Source organism: Acinonyx jubatus, chromosome D1 (assembly GCF_027475565.1).
Source record: "Acinonyx jubatus isolate Ajub_Pintada_27869175 chromosome D1, VMU_Ajub_asm_v1.0, whole genome shotgun sequence".
Classification (NCBI taxonomy): Eukaryota; Metazoa; Chordata; class Mammalia; order Carnivora; family Felidae; genus Acinonyx; species Acinonyx jubatus.
Window position 1 is genome coordinate 53875680 of NC_069390.1, and position 8027 is coordinate 53883706.

Sequence of the window (8027 nt, forward strand, 5' to 3'; positions counted from 1 at the left end):
GGCTGTACATATGCAGGAAAAACTACAGATAGAATCTACAACAACAAAGCTACAAGAACTAGTAAGTGGAATAAGGTAAAGCTGCAGGATGAAGGTCAACAAAGCAAACAATTGTATTTCTACAGATGTAGAATTCAATAATGTTTGGCAATTTTGGAAAACAATGCACATTTGGAAAAGAAAATTTTTTTAAATACCACTTATAGTAGCTTCTCAAAACAAACTTCTGAGGGACTAAACACACAAACAGCAAACAGCAACAGATTCATTGATACAGAAAACAAACTGGTGTTACCAGAGGGAAGAGGGGTCTGGGGATGGGAGAAATTAGGTGAAAGGGATTAAGATGTACAAATGGCCAGTTATAAAATAAGTCACAAGGATGAAAAGAAGAGTTTGGCAACTGTCAGAAGAAAATCACTGCCCAAGATTCATCTCATGTAATTCTCCAGTCTAGGGTTAGAGAGGTAAGTGAAGAAGACACAGAGAGGTGCCCTGATCTAGTTCTCAGTTCTATGGGGAGAAAGTTAACCAAGGCCCCAAACACTGATATTCAATGACATATTAGAGACTTTGGAAGAAACATGTACAAAAATCACATTCATGCAATTTCACTAGAAACAGCAACACCTGGAGTCATTTGACTAGTATCTTACCTGCTGCCATAAACTGGTGCTAAAGCTTACTCCATCCATGGAGAGGATTGCTAACAAAAAAAGAATGCCAGCTTCCACATCAAAATTATTTCTGCTTTGTAAACAATGCATAAACCACCTGGTCCCAGATCTGTTTGGTCTTTATCCCATAAATAATGGGATTTAGCATAGGAGGAGCCAGAATGTAGATACTGGCCAGCAGAACATGAATGTGGGGTGTGATGTGGCATCCAAACTGCTGAGTAAGTGTTGTAAAGATCCCAGGTCCATAAAAGAGGACAAGGACACAGACATGGGAGCCGCAAGTATTGAGAGCTTTGTGACAAGCATCTCCAGAAGGGATGCAGACGACAGCGTGGAGAATCAGCACATATGAAATAAAAATTAGCACGATACCTAAGACCACTGTTGACATTAGGACAAAACCACATACCAGATGTTTAGTCATATGTCATTACAGGAAGCACGGGCCAAGACAGTATGATTACAGGCTGTGTTTGGGAGGATGCTACTTTTTCAAAAAGCCAATCTTTTCAGAAGAAACATTATAGGGAAAATTGTACCATAACTTCTCAGAAAGATAGTCAATCCAACTTTCCCAATCAGTGCACATGTAAGAATAGTGGTGTATCTCAGTAGGTAGCATACAGCAATGTAGCAGTCAAACTCCATCACCAGCAAGATCCCTGACTCAGAGATGAAGGTGGTATGGATGAAGAAGAGCTAAGTGATGCAGCGATCCAGAGAGATCTCCCCAGCACGGAACCAGAAGATGTCCAAGGCCTGAGGTACTGTGCACGTGAAGAGGACAACGTCTGCTCCGGCCGGCATGCAGAGGAAGAGGTACATGGGTTCGTGGAGGCTGCGCTTTGTGAGGATAATGCAGATGAGCAGGCTGTTCCCAAGCAGGGCGATGACATAGGAAACGAAGAAGGGGATGGAAGCCCACACATGCTGGTCCTCAAGGCCAGGAATGGCCAGCAAACAGAAGACCATGTGACTAACAGCAGTGTGGTTTAAGGTAGTCATGCCTGGATCAGACAACCTTCCTATTAACAGAGAGGAAAATTCAGTTCATACACCAAGATTGTTTTTGCTGTTACCAGCAGCTTTTCACATTTATCTAATTCTATTCCATTCTGAAGGTGCCAGGAACTATGATACTAAAGGTAAATAAGATGATTTGTTCAAGCAAAGGGGAAAAAAAAACAGAGAGAGAGAAACAAACCAGGAAAGAGACACTTAACTACAGAAAACAAACTGCAGGTTGACAGAGGGGAGGTGGGGAGGAGGTGGATGGGGAATAGGTGAAATAGGTGATGGGGATTAAGGAGAGCACTTGCTGAGATGAGCACCTGGTGTGTATGGAAGTGTTAAATCATGGAGCACCTGAGTGGCTCAGTGGGTTAAGCATCCGACTTCAGCTCAGGTCATGATCTCATGGTTCTTGAGTTTGAACCCTGCGTCAGGCTCTGTGCTGACATCTCAGAGCCTGGAGCCTGCTTCAGATTCTCTTTCTCTGACCCTCCTCTGCTCGCGCTTTGTGTCTCTCCCAAAAATAAATAACGTTAAAAAATTTTTTTTAAAAAGGAAGTGTTAAATCACTGTATTGTACACCTGAAACTAATATAACACTGTATGTTAACTGGAATTTAAATTAAAACTTTTTAAAAATAAAAAATAAATTTTAAAAAAGATATGGTTTGTTTTCTAAATAAGTTCCTAAGCTCATAAGAGACATTTACATTAACTAAAATTAAATTATTAAGTTGACATATTAGTTATACAAGTAAATTTTAGTATGGAAACACAATGGGAGTAATTCTCATTGTTTATATTTGTAATGGTTTTAAGAATGACTTCATATCTGAACTTAGCCTTGAAAATAAAGTAGGATGCCATCAGGTTGAGGAAGTATCAAGTAATGAATGGGGGAAAGTCATCTGGGAATTCAAGAAGAAATGCTTGGCCCACAAATGCAAAATATGTCTAAAGCAGCTTTCAGCTCTGTGAGGCTGTGATGTGGCAAATTTGGAGCAGTTGGAAAAAAAGATGGCAACAAAAGTAGACTGACTCTGAAAATAAATTAAAGGGGATGAACTTCATCAGTTAGGAAAAAAGATCAGCCATGAACAGTTTTGAAATTGGAAAGCACTTTGGATATATTTATCTGACAACTATGTGGAAGAGAGAAGTGATGGAAAAAGAGAGCAAAGACTGGAATTTGATGAAGTTTGCCCTAGTGAGAGAAATTCATGTATTGATGAATTACTATTGCCGTGAAGTAAGATCAAGAAAGTATCATCTTAAAGTAGCTTCACATTTTTCGGCAGTGATATGAAAATGTTACTTACTACACATCATTCATTTCTTCTGCCAACACAGGCTAGTAAGGACTGTCACCATCCACTGTTGCAGGGACGATGGCCAGAGTCGCAAAAGATGAGTCCGCAAACAAACTGCAGTTAAGTGAAGGTCCTCGTACTAGAGTCGGAATGAGGCCCCGACTCCAGAATGAAGCTTCTTTTTATTAGGATAATTGCTAAAGACTACGTGCATAAAGTCAGCTAAGCAAGTGTGTTAAGCAATCTAATGGTTTAGCTTTTCAAGGTTGAATTTCGAGTTAATTGGTTTTTATAACACTAGGAAGGGTCAGGTGTAAAGGAGGATCCGGCCTTGGACAATGTTAATGGCTCTAGGCTTTCTGAGCCACAGCTGTGTAAACATGTCCTAACGTTTTGCACCTTCTCCAGCCCTTCCCTTTTGAAGTGTTTTCCTTTGATGCTTCTCTCCTGCATCTCCCACAATCCACTTCTTAGAACAGAAATTTCAGCCTCAAAAAAAACAACTCAAAGCACAGAGCTGGAAACTTTTCAAAATTTCCTGGACGTAATTTCCTCATCTTTGAAATGGGTTAAGAAAAAGAGACCTTTCTAAACAACTGGAAGTGAGATGCCCTCCCGACCTGGGGCAGGTTCAAGGGGTGAGCGCAGTGGAACAAAGACAGCCCCCCAACAGGCAGCCATATCCTACCCCCTTCACCACAGGGTCAAGACCAGGAATAATACTACAAAGTCTTCATAATTACTTATCATTGAAACTCCACCCACTTTTGCTATTTGCTTCATTGCTAATGTCTCTAAAAAGAAAAGGGGCAAATTTTGGGTGAGGACACAGAACACTGTGTCCTGAATCCAAGCCAGGAGAAGTCCGAGAAGCTAAGAGATGGCTCTGTTGTCCAGTGTCCTACAGAAGAAAGAACCAGGTGCTAACATGGATCGAGGGAAAGCAGGACTGTGAGGACTGGTGGAGAAGACAGAAAAAGAAGTTATTGTCTTCATCATTGTATTCACTCCATGTCTGCTCAGTGCCTTGCACGTAGTAAGTGCACATGTAAATAATAGCCTCGCTTCCAGGTTTGTTTTCCTCACCTATAAATTTAACATCGAGGGGGTGCCTGGGTGGCTCAGTTGGTTGAGCGACTAACTTTGGGTCAGGTCATGATCTTGTGGTTCACGAGTTCAAACCCTACATCGGGTTCCATGCTGACATCTCAGAGCCTGGAACCTACTTCAGATTCTGTGTCTCCCTCTCTCTCTTCCCCTTCCCTACTCATGCTCACTTGCTCTCTCTCTCTTTCTCTCTCTCTCTCAAAAATAAACATTTTTTAAAAATTAAATTTAATTTCCAGACTAGGAAAATCCAGTCCTATTTTCATTGTTATATTGCCCCTGAGAAATGGCTAACACTGTCCTGAAAATAAAACCACATGAACAGAGCCCCCAAGAGGCTTGTGAAGTTGTGCGTGGATGGACAGCAGCTACCACTAGGTCAGTCTGTGGCCACACAACAACTATAAGAATAAATAGGGATGGGGGGAAAGCCATCCTGCTGGAGAAGTAGATAGAAATCGAAATTGCTATGAAAATGCCATTGGGGGTGATGGACAAGTGTGTGTGCCACTATACTGGCAAAGGAATAGCAGGAAAAAGTGATGAAGGGAAAGAAACTAAGTCTCAAGTAACTAGAAAGAGAAGAAGAGGACCAGGTTACACAGGTTGATGGACTCTGGATATCTTGGCAGCAGCACACAGAAGGGTTCTTTGGAGTGGAAAAGAATATAGGCTACGGAGCTTGCCAGTTGGGGGCTGGTCTCTGGGTGAACTTGCATGAACTGGAATGGCTCCTTATGTAACTCATGGCCACCTTAAAAACCTTCTCGAGTGACAGGACACCTGGGTGGCTCAGTTGGTTAAGCATGGTCTCTTAGTTGACTTCAGCTCAGGTCATGATCATTGAGTTCAAGTCCCGCATCAGACTCCACATTGACAGTGTGGAGTCTGCTTGGGATTCTCTCTCTCTCTCTCTCTCTCTCTCTCTCTCTCTCTCTCTCTCTCTCTTTCTCTCTCTTCCCCTCCCCCCCCCCAAAATAAATAAACTGAAAAAAAAAAAAACACAACCTTCTCAAGTGCCTCATGAAGGCTTCTGCAACTTTGATCCAGGCATCTTCAATCCCCTGGACAAGTTGCCTCTATCCCTGATTTGTGCTGTGGAGCTATGGCACCAACCCAGGGCCCTCTCACTGTCTGTCCCCTACATCAGGAGTGTGCTCACATGATGCCTCTTGCCACAACTCATTCTTTCCCCTCCTTTGATTTCACAAGAAGTCTAATCACCAGAGCACCTACCTCAGAGATATTAGCCTATTGTCAGTGTTTCCCAATTGACTGTAAACTTTCTGAGGTCTGTTTAAGATATGTATGCTCCCATAATCCAGAACACTGAGGCACCATGTGATTACTCTGTAATGATAAATACTGGATGGAAAGTATAAAGGGTGATGATAGGAGCCATGAATGAGGCTCTTCTGATGCCTAAAATGTTCACAGTAATCAAGGTCTGCTGCTAGTGTGGAATCCTCTCTGGAGGGACTTGAGGCTCCAAGCACACTGAGAGCCAAAGTGTGGGTGCAAGCCCAAAGTCTCCCCCCCTCCCCTCCTAGACAGCCCTTTACATTCTACTGGAACAGTCCATACTTGTACCTCCAGTCTAGGGGTGTGCTGGTAAAACAGCTCCTTAAATTTTTTTTTAGAAGCCCCAGTTTTACAGTGCCTGACAATTCCTTAGGTGAAAATATTCCTGTGTCGTCAGCTTCAAACTATGAAGATGATATCCCTATATGCATATTATATATTGCATATATATAATGAAATATTATATATATATATATATAATAAGAAATATTATATATATATATATATATATATATATATATATCTTAAACAGACAATTCTCAGACCTCAGAAACACTGACTACAGGCCACTGTCCTTGAGGTAGGCAGTCTGATGATCAGAACGCTCTTGCAATCAGAGGGGACAGAATGAGCTTCAGCCCCTGCTGCTCTCCCTGTTCAACACACCTGACTCCCCACAAAAGTCCTAATACTTTCAACCATCAGTCTTATGCCCCATAACCCCACAATTCCTGGTCTTCTTCCTGAAATTTCATTTCATAGCAATTAAAGTTTCACCTGCTTCAAAGGGAGTCCTCACGAGCTACAATGGGATGAATCAAGTAAAGACTGAGAAACAGGCATCAGGCAGCAGACATTTATGCATTTGCCTAAAGACTGCAGAGGAAGCTGATACCCAAGGGACCATAGCAGAATGTACATGGGTCAGGTCCTGATGGTTCCTCAGTCATGCCCACACCAGCTGCTCCTCCAACCAAGATTACATGTATACACGTATTATTTTCAAGAAATTCAATGTTAGCATTGTTATGTGAAATATCCCTATTTCCATTATAATGGGAAGTAGTAAGCATTAATCCCATTATCAATCAAAAAATATAACTTGAGGAGGAGGGGCCAAGATGGTGGAACAGTATGGAAGGTTTTTTTGTGTCTCACATCCATGAAATACACCCAGATCAACACTAAACCATCCTGCACACCTAGAAAACTGATTGGAAGATTAACACAACAATCTGCACAACCTGAACCACAGAATTCAGCAGGTACGCAGCACTGACAGGTGAACTGGGGGAGAGAGAAGCTGCGGAGGGCAGAGAGCCACTTTTGTATGTAGAGAGAGGAAAGAGATGGGGGGTGGGGGGAGTATGGGAAAAGCACCCACCCCCCCCCCCCCAAAGCAGCTGGAGAGAAAGTGAAAAAGTGGAAACAGCTGTAGGGACTGAAGAATAAAGGGAGAAAGGAGAAAGGAGAGTGTTTAAATTCCATTAAGACTCTATATAAACAGGGGGAGCACAGAGTCTGAAATGCCGCAGCTCGATGCCTGGTGGTGCTTTGGTGGGAAAGGCGAATCCCCAGGAGCAGAGAGTGAGACCTGCGAGGTGTGCAGGCAACATGGGGAGAGGAGGTTCCCCTGCTGGAGGACATTTGGTAGAGGCTGTGAGGCCACCAAGGTCCCAGCAGACCCCAGAAAACAACTACATTTGCTGGTGCTGGAACAAGGACATTAAGGGGGAAGCCTGGTGCCAGATGTGTGTTGTGACTTACCATAATCCCTGAAACACTGCTGCTACACAATCTCGTGAACTTTTTCTGGGGCGGGCTGGCACCCAGTCACAGTCTCTGGGCATCAGCAGCAGCATGGTCCCCCAAACATTCCTGGGTGCAGCTGGTGACCAAGCCATTGCTTGGTGAGACCCTCCCCCAGGGGATCTGAGTGGGGCCAAGCCGCAGTCCCTCAGAAGTGAGGGGTCGGGAAACACAGCCGCATCTGAGATAAAACTCAGGAGGGAGGTGCCCCCTGGCAACCTGACGGCTTGGTCACAGACAGTGTAAAAGTGGGAAGTGGATGGAGGCCAGAGACAGAGGACTGGTGCACAATTGCTGGTCGGGGAGAGCACAGAGTTCCGACACTAGAGACTGAGTAGCTAGGTGATGCCATTTTCACTCCTCCCATGCATGTGCATACACACCTACAAGCACCATAATAATTCACCCCAATAAGCCAAGTAGAGCCATCTAGTGGAGAACAGAGCCATTACACTAAGCCCCTCCCAACTGGGCCAATCTCACTTTTCAGGAACACCACAAGTCTCTCCACCTGCTTAGTTTACAGATTATAAAGTGCTTCATAGTTTCACTTCTAGGGGAAAGGATGTAATTTCAATCATATTTCAGTCTACTGGCTTGTCCATCTATTCAATTATTGTTTCTTTTTTGTTTCTTTTCTTTTTCTTGAATACAGAAAGAGAAAAAATTTATTTTTATTTTCAATTTTTATTAAAAATATTTTTTTAATTTTTTTCTACTATATTTTTTAATTTTTTGTACATTTTTCAAATTCTATTTTACTTCCATCATTTCATTTTATTCTATTTCATTGTATTCATTTGTTCAA

The 8027-nt window shown here is 42.7% G+C and overlaps 1 pseudogene; it reads right to left on the reverse strand.

The window, feature by feature from the left end:
- Positions 1–741: 741 nt before the first annotated feature.
- Positions 742–1685, reverse strand: LOC106966149 (olfactory receptor 52B4-like; annotated as a pseudogene).
- Between the last annotated feature and the right edge of the window lie 6342 nt (positions 1686–8027).